The sequence below is a fragment of the Papio anubis genome, chromosome 7 (genome assembly GCF_008728515.1).
Source record: "Papio anubis isolate 15944 chromosome 7, Panubis1.0, whole genome shotgun sequence".
Classification (NCBI taxonomy): Eukaryota; Metazoa; Chordata; class Mammalia; order Primates; family Cercopithecidae; genus Papio; species Papio anubis.
Window position 1 is genome coordinate 87,898,684 of NC_044982.1, and position 15,838 is coordinate 87,914,521.

Sequence of the window (15,838 nt, forward strand, 5' to 3'; positions counted from 1 at the left end):
ATATTTTCTGGTGGTCATCTTGCAAAGTACAGTGGCCTTCCAGTGAGGAGTCTTTGGATAAGCATGACTGTCAACCCAGCAACAGGCTGACAGGAAGGTCACCATGTGGACTTTGCAATGCCAAGTCAAAAAAGGTTCCACAGGGCCTGTATGCTTCTCCTTCCTGGATTCACAGAGACATACCCAGGTCTCAGGGGCAAGGGCCAGACAGCTGAACATGGAATAAAGGTGTTAAGATTGCAATCCAACCCTCTCCACTCACTCTGCATGGCCGTTATGGTCATTCAATATTGAATGGTTTGTACCCAAAATGAAATGGCAGCCAAAGGCAAGATGCAGAGGAGGCTGGTTATGGTTTTGGTTTTGACAACACATCTTAAGTGTCTATTGAAAATCTTTAAATAAAACTCTGAGGACCATCATAAAATAAACAAAACAACAGGAAATAATCGAAGTATTACTATAACATGACCCAATTACAGTACAAATCCCTTGGGGAAGGGCTTAGGTGTGGCTGTCCTTACAATGGCAGCCTCCCTCTCAACACCTCTTCCACATCCCCTGAGCTGGGGCTGGAGCCCTGAACTGCAGAAGGAGCAGGGGCTCGGCCTCAGGCTGCTTAACTAACTCCACGTGAACTCTGAGCAAGTCACAGTGGAGGTGAGCACTTCCTTAGGCTCTGTCCAGCTTGAGATCCCATGTGTTAACCTCCCCACTGATCTGTGTGGCACTGACTCAGCCCACATTTCTTTTGCTGTGGCAGACAGCATGGCCAACCAGAACCCGGACTGTACACTCCACAGTACAGAGCCCTGCCTGGCTGCCTCTGCAGCTCAACCTCATACCCACTATGCAGCAGAAACTAAATCAGTGTTTGTGAGCTGAAGAGATTCAAGTCACCAAGACTTGCAAGCAATCCACTCTGTGCACTTCTTACCAGATCAATCATCCTGAAATATAAGTCTGCTCAAGACCTTTCAGCTTTCCCTAGCCCACTCAGCCTTTAGCAGAACATCCAAAGTCCTTCCTTTGCAGCCTCACAGCCCCCCAGTTGGCTCCAACCCACTTTTTCAACTTTATGTCTTCCTGCCTTTCATAGCTTCTCCCTGCCCACCCAGAGCAGCCTCTGATTTATAGTGATGCCCTTTGCCTTCCTGCGGGCAATGATTTGTGGGGTTAATTTATTCTAGATAAAAGAAATTAGGGGAGGGGGCACACTCCCAGAGCAGGGGAATTCAAGGCCAAGGAAAAGTTACCAATCGAAGTGCAGAAACTGCATGTTCATAAATAAACTGCAGGGCTCACAAAGTAGGCCCAACATTGACATTTGTAGGAAGGCTTTGGGGGCTACAAGGGTGTAGCCTTGCTGTTGGTAACTGACTGGCCTATGTGCTCAAGGGGCTGCTGGGGTGCTCTGGGGCTGCAGACCTCCCCTGCCTCCTTATTGGAATGTGAGTTATCATGGTGACCAAAGGGGCCAAGATGGGAGGTCAACGTGGGAAGTACAAGGGGGGCTGGGCCTGGAGCTAAGAGGGTGATATGGTTTGGTTGTGTCCCCACCCAAATGTCATCTTGAATGAGATAGAGAATTATGGGTAGCTCCCATAATTCCTACGTGTTGTGGGGGGCACCTGGTGGAAGATAATTAAATCATGGGGCGGTTTCCCCCATACTGTTCTCGTGATAGTGAACAAGTCTCAGGGGATCTGATGGTTTTATAAGGGGAAGCTCCTTTCCCTTGGCTCTCATGATGTGCCTTTCACCTTCTGCCATGATTGTGAGGCCTCCCCAGCCATGTGGAACTGTGAGTCCATTAAACCTCTTTTTCTTTATAAATTGCCCAGTCTCAAGTATGTCTTTATCAGCAGTGTAAAAACAGACTAATACAGAAGGCCTTTGCATACACCTCTTAGAGTGGACCTCCTTTCTCCTCTTGGAGAAAGCAGATGATGCCTGTTCCCAGAGCTCTTTCTAGGCTTATGCCCACGCGTTTCTGCAGGACTGATATCCAATAAACTCAAGCCAGGAAGGAAGTGGTAAAAAGCAGTGGTAGTAGTGTGAGGTCAGTAAAGCGGCCGAGATTCTGCAGATGAGGCTGGTCTCTGTTCACACTGTGTGCTGTGAGCATGATGAAGGAGAAACACAACCCTTTCCACCTCTGCGCCCTACTCCATTTACTCTCTCCTGGAATTCACAGTCCCCTCCCTCTCATCCAAATCCCATTCCTGCTGCAAGCCCCAGGTCAGGGATCCCCATCCTCCCCTGAACAAGTGCACATGTTACTATGCTATAACAGGGATGCTGTCTTGAACTTGTGTCCGTACGTTCAGCAACACTTTCTTGAGTATTGCTGTGTGTAAACCTTTCTGCCAGGCACTGGGGTGGATATGAAGATGCAGAGGCTGCAGACAGAACTGACACTCAAGTAGCTTATGATTCAGAGGGAAGGGGCGTGTCTACATGTGTGTGGGGCGGTGGGCATGTCTTTGTGCAGGGTGTGCATGGTTGTGTATGTGTGCCCATCTGGCTGCCCTAACTCAAAGGTTTCCTGACCTTCATGGTGTCAAACAGCACGTGATGCTGACCACCCAGCCAAGAAGAACACTTGTAGGGAAACCTCCTGTGCTTCCTCTGGGGGTATTGCTTTATCAGAAGAAAATCATCAATAAGAAATAAGTGGCTGTGTGTACCACTGATTCCCCTCAACATGAGAAAGAGGAGAAAGCATATGTCGCCAGTTCCCGGAGCTCTTTCTAGGCATATACCCACTGTGTTTCTGCAGGACATCTGATAAACTCAAGCTGGGAGGGAAGTGGTAAAAAGCAGAAGTCTGCAAAAATGTTGACACTTGGAAAATAGACATGCTTGGAAATGGTTTCTGGGCTGGATGGACATTGAAAAATCTGGTCTGGGGCTAGTCTGAAAACTGATTTACAAAAGTTATTTTCTTTTTTAAGCACAGACATTACAGGGTGCCCAGGTGTCCACAAAGTGGCAGAGAGAAATGAGAAAAAATGCACAGTTAGAAAAGATGTCCAGGGCTGGGTGCGGTGGCTCATGCCTGTAATCCTAGCACTTTGGGAGGCCGAGGCAGGCAGATCACTTGAGGTCAGGAGTTCAAGACCAGCCTGGACAACATGGTGAAGCCCTGTCTCTACTAAAAATATGAAAAATTAACTGGGTGTGGTGGTGCACACCTGTAGTCCCAGTTGCTTGCGCAGCTGAGGCGGAAGAATCACTTGAACCCGGGAGGTGGAAGTTGCAGTGAGCTGAGATTGCACCACTGCACTCCAACCTGGGTGACAGAGCCAGATTCCATCTCAAAATAAAAAATAAATAAATAAAAAGATGTTCATACACTTGACATTAAAACCTAGCTCTTCCAGCCCTGGAGCCCTCATTAGTCCTCATTATTTATTTGTGTTTAGTCCGGGCAGAATCACAATAAACAAGATTCCGAGACAGCAAAGCCAGCAATTATATAATCCTATCCATGAAGGCTAAACTACAAAATCAATGACAGCTGGTTAAGGAGAAGCCAACAATTCAACACAGCCGTGGTTAAGCTCCACCCACTCTATCACAGAGAGAGGGAGGATGTGTTCATGTTGGTTTTTCAAGCATGAGCCCTTTAAATCTCAGTCCAAGTAAAAGGAAGTACCACTTTCTCCAGAAGGCGCAGTCCTATGATTTCAGAAACTTGTTCTTCATGGCAGTGGCAGTGACTTGGGTGGCTTTCAAGAAGGATTAGGTGTATTTAAGGGCAACTGGTTCATTCTAGACTGATGTGTAAGAAGGGCCTCCTCATCCGGTGATGGAAGCTGCTATTCAGGAGGGTACTAGACACCTTTACATGATGCTTCCTGGAGATGTTAGCCATAAAATTGCCACAGTGAATGAAGCACTGCCCCACAATGACATCTCTTATGTTTTTATATCAGTGCAAACCTATGAGTTGAAGAAAAAAATTGTTTAGTGAAGAGTTGGCATCTACAAAGCTTTTAGCCTGGTTTGAGCCTCAGCAGATGTGGCTGGCACCCCAGCCCAGTGCAGACTCAGAAAAGGACTCCTGCTCCCGGTGACGTATGTACACAGGTGTGCCCCTGTATGATTCTGTGGGGTCAAGAGCAGCTTTGCCAGACTGAAGTTGTAATGTTAGCTACTTACTAGGTCTCACTGAACCCACAAAGCAGAATCCATAGCTCTTCTCATGTCTCCAGCTCCTTGTTCCTGTCAGTTGGTCAGTATTTTGCTTTTGGCTCATGAGTAAGAATCTTCCTCCCTAGAAACTGTAGATCCTTTCAGAGCACAGACTATGGCTCAGTGACAAAAGGGCACGCCACAATAAAAGGCAAGTAATAGGTATCTATTCAATGAAGACACACATATTACAATGGGGGGAAATACACAGAAAGTTCTTGAACTTGTCAATTCTTGGCCCATACAAACCCCAAGTCTTTCTTTCTGCAGTGAAGCAAAGATTCCTGGGATGGTGCCTTCTTGTTGAACCAGCCAGTAAGACAAGAGCCACATTCTGATACGCAGAAGTAACAACAAGAACAACTGAACAACCAAAGGAGCTGCAAAATCAATGAGCCTAATCTGAAATGAAGAGACTCACTCAAAGGCCTGGAGAACATGCCAAAAGAAGCTCTGAAAACAAAGATGCTCAGAGCAGCAGGCCCAGAAATGACATCTGAAGGCTCATCCCAGGTTATCTGCATGACGCCAATGATTACAGTAGAGAAGAGATGATGGCTGCAGAGAGGGTCTGTGGACTGATGCCCACAAGCTGAAGGTAAATTTCAAGGCTACAGATGTCCCCTGGGAACCCAGACCATCAGAAGGGGCCCTCAGTAACAGGGATTCAGTGACAGAGAATCGGCAACACTGGAGACAGCAGCTCTGTCCCAGCGTCCTTGTGCATGTAAAGGCCAAAACAGAACCAAGACAAACTGTGCCTCATCTCTGCTCCCAGGAGAAATACTCATTGTGGGTTTTCTAAACACCTACTTCTCAAGTTCCTGCACTCTGGTGGAGACAAGCTCTTAAGGAGAAAGGAGGCATTTAAAACGGGAGGATGAGAAGGACACTGTACCTTGACTGTCCGTCTACCTGGTGTCTAAGGTGGCCCATGGCAGGTGGATCCAGGCCAAGGGCAATGAAGCGAAGGCGGCAAGGATGGTGTGATGGGTTGCAGTGTATCCCTCCAAAAAGATACACTGAAGTCCTAAAGTCCTGTACCACGGAATGTGACTTTAATCAAAAACAGAGGTCATCTAGCCAAAATGAGGTTATTGTGGGGGCTATCATCCAATATGACTGGTGTTCTTATGAAAAAGGAGAAATTTGAACATAGAGGCAGACAATGGGAAGACGATGTGAAGACACAGGGAGAAGTTAGCAGATGACTGGAGAGATGTGGCCACAAGCCGAGGAGCATCAGGCACCACCAGTAGTCCCCAGCAGCTGAAAGGGGCAGGGAAAGACCCTGCCTCAGAGCTTCCAGGAGAAGCTGACCCTTTCAACACCTTGACCATGAACTACTGGCCTCCAGGAGTGTGAGAGAATAAATTTATGTTGTGTTAAGCACCCGGTTTTGGGTGCTTTGTTACAGCAGGTCTAGGAATTCAGATGGTAATTCCTATCTGAAGGGAAGAGAGGGGAGGTCTGGACATTCCATTGACACAGATTATGGTCACAATCACACAGATTACAAAAGGAAAGGCAAGGAACAGACTCTTAGAAAGCCAAAAGCATTCCTGTTGAGATAAATAGATTAGAAATGTAATTTTAAAAGGAAATGACAATGACAGAAAAATCAGCCATTAAATTTGGGGAAAGCCTGTGAGGACTCTATGGTGTAAATGGAAAATTTCAGAAAGGACTTGAGAATAACTACCACAGGGAGTAGGGAAAGGAGAGACAAGAAAATGGGGGGACAGTTTCCTTCTAATCTAAGAGGGGCTTACCCACTTAAATAAAAGACTAAATGAGAGAAAACAATGAAGTCAGTTTTGACAATAGCATGTCTATTAAAAATATTGTAAATATCAGAATTAGTGGTTAGCTGCCAATATGTTTAAACAAAGAAAGGAAATATTACCATAGAAACCAGATAAGTGAGAAACCTAAGCACAAAAATAGCTTACAATATACACTTCTGATCATATATTAAACAGTCAACATGTAACATTCTGTATTAAACAATCAACATGTAACAATCTGTATTAAACAGTCATTGTAACAATCTGTGGCTACAAGTCCAGACTCTAGGCAAACAATCTGGAAGTAGAAATGTAAGATTTACTTACCCAAATAAAAATTATCAGAGACACAATCCGAGAAAAAGCGAACATTGTATGAAACAAACACGGAATATAAAGAATCAACTCCCAAAGGCTCCTAATTCAATATAATTTTTTCCCACTTAAATATTTCAAATAACAAATAGTCCCTATGTTATGTAAGTGGTTCCTTAATACAGGACTCGTTTCATTTTATGAGTCAAAACCAGTTACTTTGCAAGGGCCGTTAAAATTCCAGCCCAATTACATGTAGGTACCTGGATAAAAAACTGCAACAAAATATTTAATCAGCTACAACTAAACTCAGAGATTTAAGTTCTCTGGCCAGGTAGAGTCTACACAAAGACAACAGCACTGCAGTAATTTAGGGAGAAGCACAGCACACTCTGTCAGAGAAAGGGAAACAGAGCTCCTCTTTTAAGCAAGTGAATGCCAAAAGATGTGTTTAGTAAAATGCATCACTTTTTCTTTGCTAAAATTCTTAAAAAATAGGTACAGAGGTTTTTTAAACAAAAAGCAACATTGTACGTTTTTCTGTATTATTTCAGTCATTCCTTTTAAAAATAGGAAACTTACAAGAAATCTCCTGTCACTAGTTCCAACTTAGGAATTTTGCCAATAGCAATTTGAGAGAGGGGAAAAAAATGCAAGAAATAAAAATATGGTGTCTGCAGTTAACTAAGATACTTAACTTGCTTTTGAGAGAACCCTCAGTTTTCTCAACTTGTAAATAAAGACAAAACTTCCACCTCACAGGCTGTATAAGAGATTAAAATACAATATTTTGGCAAAGTACTTTTTTAAAGCTATGAGGCCCTATGTAAACAGAAGGGAAGATATTGCATACAAAAATTTCAACCATCCACCCATTCATTCACCCATCCACCTATCCACCCACCCACCTGTTCATCCATGCAACCATGCAATCATCCACCTACCCATCTACCCACCCATCTATCTATCCATCCATTCATCCATCCATCCATGCAACCATGTAACCATCAAACCACCCATCTACCCACCCATCTATCTATCCATCAATCTATCCATTCATCCATCTACCATCCTCCTATCCATCCGTGCAACCATCCACTGACCCATCTATCTATCCATGCAACTATCCATCTATCCATCCATCCACACACCCACCTACCCATGCATTTTCTGCCTACTCACCTATCCATTCTGTTCCAAGCCCTACACCGAGAGGAAAACACAGGGTGAGTAAAATTGGCCAAGGTTTCTGCTTTGAGGAGGCTTCCAGTCATGTGGAGAAATTGATTAAAGAAGAATGTCACCCAAACAGATAACCCCAAACTTTGTTTTAATTAGCACGAATAAAACTGACAGGGGCTGCAGGCATAGAGGCTGGGGTTGGAAAGAGTGATGACTAAGCCTGAGAAGTTGAGAGGCCTTCCTGAAAAGAGTGTGTGTGGGGATCTGCAAGTGTCCTGGAGTCAAAAGAAGCAGCAAGTGTGCTGGGGTGCAGGAGAGCAGGCTTCAGCTTTACCTGTGGCGTGTGGTCTGCTTCTTGAGGTGCTGGCATGGATGGGTATAGCTGCACCACCAGTGTGTTGGCTTCCTTTCTTTTTCTCTTTCTTTCTTCTTTCTTTCCTTCTCCTTCCTTCCTTCCTTCCTTTACTTCTTCCTTCCTTCCTTCCTTCCTTCCTTCCCTTCCCTCCTCCCTCCTCCCTCCCTCCTCCCTCCCTCCTCCTCCTCCCTCCTCCTCCCTCCTTTCTTTCTTTCTTTCTTTCTTTTTCTTTCTTTCTTTCTTTCTTTCTTTCTTTCTTTCTTTCTTTCTTTCTTTCTTTCTTTCTTTCTTTCTTTCTTTCTTTCTTTCTTTCTTTCTTTCTATTTTGAGACAGAGTCTTGTTCTGTCATCCAGGCTGAAGTGCAATGGCACTATCTCAGCTCACTGCAACCCTGCCTCCTGCTTTCAAGTGATTCTCCTGTCTCAGTCCCATAGTAGCTGGGATTATAGCCATGCACCACCACACCCAGCTAATGTTTGTATTTTTAGTAGAGACGGGGGTTTCACCATGTTGGCCAGGCTGGTCTCAAACTCCTATCCTCAGGTGATCCACCACCTCGACCTCCCAATGTGCTAGGATTATAGGCATGAGCCACCACACTTAGCAGACATGTTGGTTTCTTTCCCCCATGTCTTCTTATCACAAATAGCAGTGCTTTGACCATGTTTGTGGCGATCACTATTGATTTCATTTGAATTATGTCCTAGAGGTATTCTTCAGAAAGGAAATACTGAATTCAGAACAGTTCACTGGGAGAAAAGAGGTTTATAGCTTTTGCCACATGATGCCAATTACTTTCCACACATATGGAACCAATTCACAGTGCCAGCAGCAAGACATTGGTGTGTCCGTTGCTCTACTGCTCTGCCAAATGTCTTACTCAGTGTGTATATTTATTTTTGCTAGTTTAATAGGTGTGTGACAGTACTTGCAAGTTGTTTTAATTTGAATTTCTGTAATTGCCAGTAATGTTGTATATGTTTCCATGCCACGATTTACTGCCAGTGTTTTCTTACATGTAAATTAACTGTTCATTTTTCTCAAATTTTTACTTAGTGGAATCTGTGAGCAATGTGAAAGCCAGGGCAAGAGTCTAGCCATCACTGCTGAGTCCCAAGCATCTAGCAAGTGATCTATAAACTTTGGCTAAATTAAATTCAATCATCAACTGACATGGAATTGCATCAGTGATCTGCTTTGGATTTAACTGTTTGTCAGTTATTTTTTCTGAATTATTTTCCATGTCTTTTCTTTTTAAAATTATGTTTTAGTATAAATAATTTTGCTTTAATGTTCATGTTATTTCTGATCATATATCTTCATATATGTTTAGAAATTGAAAGGCAATCATTTCCCTCTTAAAACTGGGATAAACATGCTTTTAAATATATATGTATCTATAGATATAAGATCTATAGATATTATATTAATAATCATATCTATAGATATGCATATTCTGATGAGTTTTCAAAGCTTAACGTTAACTTGTCTAGAATCCATTTGCATCGTAATGAACCTAAATCTCTGTACTGATATCCAACAGTTCTCACAGCCTTGGATAATGTTTCTTACTCTTATTCTCTTTCTTATTCTTTTCTCATTACGTCTTCTAGTTTGTCACTTAAGTTCAAATAATAGTTTTTCTATTTCTGCCTGTCTAGCTTAATCATTTTTCTCTGTTGTTATCTAAATACAAGTGATTGATATGCTGGCTGCTTTGTAGGATGTCTTAAAATCCAGCAGGACAGCATGAACACTGGACTGAAAAGCCATGTGCTGTTCCCATTCACTATTCTGCCATGTGACCCCTGGCTACCCATTTTCGAGCTCTACAAAACACTAACATACACATGGATAGCATTACATTTGTCTCCTGTTCCACAGGGAAAGCATATGGACGAGGAAGAGGACAGGGGAAGCTTCAGTATTTGGAACCTAGAGAAAATGGGCATGTGTGGGACAATGGACTGAACTGCTCACCAGGGCACAAGAAAAGTGGAACTGGTGGAAGGATGCTGGGAACAGTCCAGGGTTTGCTTTCGTGATTCTCAGAGGGTAGGGAAGGGGCACCCTCTTCTGTTCACACAAGCAATTGTTGAAAAGGCCAGGCCAAGAGGAGTCAGGGTCCATGCCCCAGCACTGGCTCTTACCATGGGGGCCTTGCTGGGCCAGGCTGAATTCTGGGAATGCCAGTGCCCATGTCTGGTCCTATAGTAGCACCGCCTGCTAAGAGGAGGGTATGTGGCACCAGGGCAGTGGTGTCGTGTGCGGAAGTGCTCTGCAATGCACAAAACTCTGGAATAACACCCTCTGCACCAAATGTGAGGTCCTACTTAAGACAGGGATGTTCCCCAGAGGCCTCAGGAAAGGCCACCAGCCCCCGGCCATCAGGCACTCTAATGAGCACGCAGCCGTGGCTCAGCTGCCTCCATCAGCAGCTTGCATGGCCCCAGTAAAGCGCCTGCCTTAACTCTGAGGATGTACAGCTGGGCTGCTTGCGCTCAGGCACTGACACGCAGACATGAAGGGTGGGGCACCAGGAACTTGTAAGCTACATAAGGCGGAACTGATCCAAAAAGTAATAATAAATGTCCCTCTCTCTTTAGGTTAGCTGCCAGATTTGAAATCATTAGAGACTTTTAAAAGGAAATTAATAATTTCCCCGTTGGGTTGTTTGAAAGTTAATTTCAGGTCTGGTCTACTTCCCACATTTAAAACAGCCCCAGTGAGCCCTCAGCCTGGCTCTCTAACTGCTGAACAGGAACGAACATCGTGGTTATTCTGGGATCTGATTAGGCTTTTCCTGGCATTTCTGAGTTTTCTTTTTCCTTTCTGGATGTGACAACATCAAAGCATTAAGCTATTTCTTATGGCAACACAGCTAAACATTGACACGATGTTCACCACGAACGCAGGCCGTCTTATTAGACGTTCAGGCAAAACTTCAGCAGCTTTAAGAGGAGCACTGCCCAGCCAGGCAAACAGCGTGGCCAAGTCTGACTTTACTTCACTTTTGTTCCTTAAAGAGTGTGTTCCAGCAGTCCAGACCATACAGTGTGGCCTCTGGAACCTTCTTCAACCAAACACCAACAAAACCCAAGCAGCCAGCCACCGCCAATGGAAAACAAACGTGGGTTTCTGTGCACTTTCTCCCTTTGCTGGCAGAGGTTGATTCGGGCTATGCTTGACCCAGAAACATGCAGAGGGGCTGCTGTACCTGGACCGGCTGTGGCTTCCACGCAGGTAGCAAATTACATTAAAAAATACTGACCAGCTGGTGGGTTAAGCAGAGCTCAACCACACAAAAAACACGACGGCACATGCATGATCTCCCTAAGACATCATCGTGTGGCCCATGACTGCTTGTTGTACCAGGGCTGGAGCAACAACCTCCGTCACGTGTGCCCTGACGGAATTGTTACTTCAACAAGGTCACAGCCACAAGTGCCAGCAGTGCCAAAGGAGTTTTCAGGCCATGTACCATGTCAGTGAAGCACCCTTTTAATGCCTACCCTTGTGTAATATTCTGAACCAACCCAAACTCTCAGTTTAATCCCACTGGATACCTAGGAAGGTAGGAGCACTTACCTCTGGCTCCTGAGTCATCCTTCCTGACTGCTGGAACCCTCTGCCTGGACCCCTCTCTCCTCTCTTCTGCCAGCAGCACAGAAGGAATGTGCTGTTGCAGGTTGGAGATGATGGGGCAGCCAGGTACACCCACTCCAAAGTACTTGCTTTTGAAATTCACTTGAATGCTAAAAATACCATCTGCTTTGGGGAAGCTCAAGGGGTCCTTGTGACTCAGGTTGTGCTGAAATTTCATTTCCTCTTCTGATTCCACGCAACAGAGCCAATGAGAGGAAAAGCAACATTGCCTTTCCCTTGTCTTGTCATTCACAAAATGCAGTAATCACATCCTCCATGCTCTATGCCAACCTTGGCATGTGTAAGAACAGTTACCTCACAGAAAAGATCACAGGTAGAAGACAACAGCCATTTCTGCTTTTACCCTTACACCAAGAAAATCAGAGTCACTGGCTCTTGACCTTGGGTGCACATTGGAATCATCTGGAGAATTTTTAAAACTCCTCATGCCAGGTGTCACCCCACAGATTCGGATTTAATCAGTGTAGGATGTGGTCTGAGCATCCAGATTTTTAAAAGTTCCCAGGGATTCTGATGTGCAGAGAATCATTAGTCTATGTGAAACCTAGGCGGTATAGTTCAGGAACTGAGAACTGGGGAAAGCCCTGCGTTCGGGAGTCTAAGCATCAGTACTCATCCTTGGACAAATAACATAATGTCTTTGTACCTCAATAATTTCATCTGTAAAACAGACACTATTCCCTGCAGTTCTTACTGAGGTCTTATGAGGACCTAATAAGATAAGAAAGTGCTTGGAAAAATAACAAGCACTACATAGATGTAAGGGTTAGATGATCATTATTTCCTTTGGTGATGTGAGGCCAAGAGCAATATAACTAATATTTATTGAGCACTTATTATATGCCAGGGCCTGTGCTAAGTGCACAGCTGCCCTCCATGGTGAGGACTATTGTTAACCCTGTTTTATAACTGAGAAAACCAACCAAGGAATGAAAGGTAGAAATATACAGAAAGTACAATATCAGTATTCTTTAGAAACTAGGAAACCAGCAGGAATAAGGGAAGGACAAAAAGGAAATAGTAATAAATTAAAGAGATGGAAAAATATATACTAATAGGACAGGTTCTACACAGATATGAAGTGGGTGGATTCCTCTTTCAAAAGCAACACACTCAGATGAGATTAAAACCCAAATGCTGTTTACAAGAAATATACCTACGGTAAAGAGACAGACAAAAACCTGAACATAAATATCTGGGAAAACTTATGGAAGGTTGACACAAAGAAAAAGAGGGCAAAGTGGCCACATGAAGAGAAAACAAACTCAATTTCAAGGATAGAGACATCAACAGGATTAAGGTGGCCATTTGATATAACCAAAATAGGTATCGATGAGTCATAAAGCCAGAAGCCAGGTATGGGGCAGGGGAATTGCTTGGACCTGGGAGACGGAGGTTACAGTGAGCTGAGACCATGCCATTGCACGCCAGCCTGGGTGACAAGAGCGAAACTCCATCTCAAAGAACAAAAACAAAAATAAACAAAAACAAAAAACCCCAAAACAACCATATGAAGAAGGTTTTAATACAGACAGAAGTGAAAATTAATGAAATAACAAATAAAGCAAGTAATTAAAAAAATCTATCACGTTCCTTGACAGTTCCTTGTGTTTTAACATAAATCTCTGGCTGATTTGATTAAGTTTGAAAGAGAAAAAGTAAAATAGTTCAACAGTATAAATGAAAAGAGTAATATAAGTATAGATATAGAAGAAAAGAATAAGAAAAATGTCAATGCAACATTATGATGGCAAATTAAAAAACCTAAAGGAAATGGATAATTTTCTACCAAAATATAATTTCCTGATTTGCACATAAGGGAAAGCAGACAGTGTGAATTGACAAATGACTTCAAAAGCAATCAGAAAATAAAGATCTACTTAATCTAATTAACCATTAACAGTAAATAATTCCTATGAGACTTCTCCAGACAATAATAAGATGGGAAGTTCCCCAGGTTATTTTGTAAAGCTAGCATTGTCTTATATAAAACCACATAAAAACATTAAAAATAGAAAATTATAGATCAATTCACCTGTAAACACAGATGCAGAAACTGTAAATAAAATATCAACAGATCAAATCCAGCAGTTAAAAAAAGACAATTAGCATTTATAGTAGGAGTTCAAGGTTGAGTCAACATCTATCATAATCATTTATTCAATTAATAAATTAAAGTAGAAAAGCTATATGAATACACTAATTGCTGCAAAAAGGGATTTGAAAAATTCAGCAATGTTTCCTAATAAAAACTCAAAGCAAAAATGAATACATGGAAACTACCTAAATATAACAAGAACCTATTTGCTAACTGTCTAGAGCAAATGCTCATAAACTAGTGACACCAAGACCTTTAAAATCAGGAATAAGATAGATATAACTGCTAGAATCACGATTATTCAACTTTTGAAATTGCTAAAGATACACAATAAGACATGGAATAATAAGTTGTATAAATATTAGAAGAGATAAACTTGTTTTGAAATTGCAGAATATGTGATCATATATCCAAAAGCATTAAGGAATTCTAGTAAAAACTACATTAGAGTGAACAAGAGAATATGGAAAAGGAATTGGATAAAATAGAAATAAACAAAACAAATTTTCTCCATACCAGTAATATCAGGTTGGAATAGAAATGGAAAAGAGTTATATAAATATATAGATAGTTCATTAATATGGTAGCAAAAACAATAAAAAAGTCACAAATAGACAAGACAGGTCCAGGACTTTTAGGAAGAAAGGAAAAATATCTCACTAAAGAACATAAAAGCTACAAAATAGAGTCACTATGGGAAATGAGCAAAATAGAAAAACAAATGTCTGATAATAGTCCAGTCAAGATATCTTTGGAAAAAACAAATGAACAGAAAACTTGCATTAACAGATTGTAAGACTTAAATGCAGTGCCTATAATCAAAACAATATGACATTTGCCAGAAACAGATTAATAGGCCAGTGAACCAGTACTGAGAATCCCAAAATGTATACAGATATAGGTACTGGGGAAAATGCCAATGGTGACATTTCAATTCACAGGAAAAAGAAAACTTTATTTTAAAAATTGTGCTAGAGTAACTGGTTATCTGGAAGAGATAAAAGTTAGCCACCTCCACCCTCTGCCACTTCCCTCATACAATACACACAAATAAATACCAGAAAGGTTAAAGCTTAAAATGTAAAAAGTAAATGAATGAAAACATTACAAGGAACTCCAGGAGAATACTGAAATAAAATTAGAGAGAAAGTGGCCTTCTTGCATAACCACATACCAGAAAGGAAAAGATGAACATATTGAATTATGTATTATTTTATCTTTGCTATCACAAAAGATAACAAAAAAAGAAAAATAATGGATTGGGAAAAATATTGGCAACATTTATGATAAACAAAGTCTTAAAAATCTCTAATGTTCAAAAAAAAAAAAAAAAAACCCTCCAAAGTGAGAAAGAAAAAAAGACAAACAATCCTTTAGAAAAAATAATCAACCAACATTAACAGGCAGTTCACATAAAGGGAATGCAGATTAATACTATAACATGGAAATTAAAATAAGGTGATATTATTTTTGCCTATCACACTGATGAAAATTAATAGGCTCCAGGATGCCTAATGCTGGCTGAGGTGTGGAGACAGAGAATCCCATATGTTGTTGGTGAAAGTGTGAATCACCAGAATGTTTGTGGGCAGTGTTTCCAAAGCAGTCCACTTTTAGGACTGTGCTCTACATAGGCAAACATACCATAGCAAATAAGGCTATATCACAAGAGGAAAAAAAAAAAAAGAAATATTCAAATGTTCACCAATAGGAGGAGAGCTATGTCAACTAAGCTACATTGACTCTATGTATTTAAAGAATGTACCTAAAAGAATGAGTTGTAGCTACACTAACTGATCTAGAGGAAGTTTATGATAGAGTACTACATTTAAAAAGCCAAGTTGAAGATAATGTAAATAATGCAATACTATTTTTGTTATCAAAATGGGAAATTAAAACTAAAACCTATATAGGTTTATAAATGTTTGTATAGCATTGCATATAGAAGGATGTGAAACGATCCCTACCAGGTTGTTAAATTATTTACTTCAAGGGCAGAAGATTCATAATTTTTATTACCACTCTCAATTGTGATCACTTGTTATAACAATCATATATAACTTTAGTAAATTTAAAATTTAACACCTAAAAATTTAAAAAAGAAATATGTTAAACATGATATCTTTAATCAATTTTTGAAAAAATCACGAAAACAAAAACAAAAACAAACAAAAAAACTTTGGGAGGGGGATGAAGCCCAGATGTCCCCTTCAAAACTCATGATGAAATGTAAT

At 41.5% G+C, this 15,838-nt stretch overlaps 1 protein-coding gene across 5 annotated transcripts in view; it reads right to left on the reverse strand.

Moving 5' to 3' along the window:
- LRRK1 (leucine rich repeat kinase 1) overlaps window positions 1-15,838 on the reverse strand; it is a 149,787-nt gene that overhangs the window by 62,296 nt on the left and 71,653 nt on the right. The window lies entirely within an intron of this gene.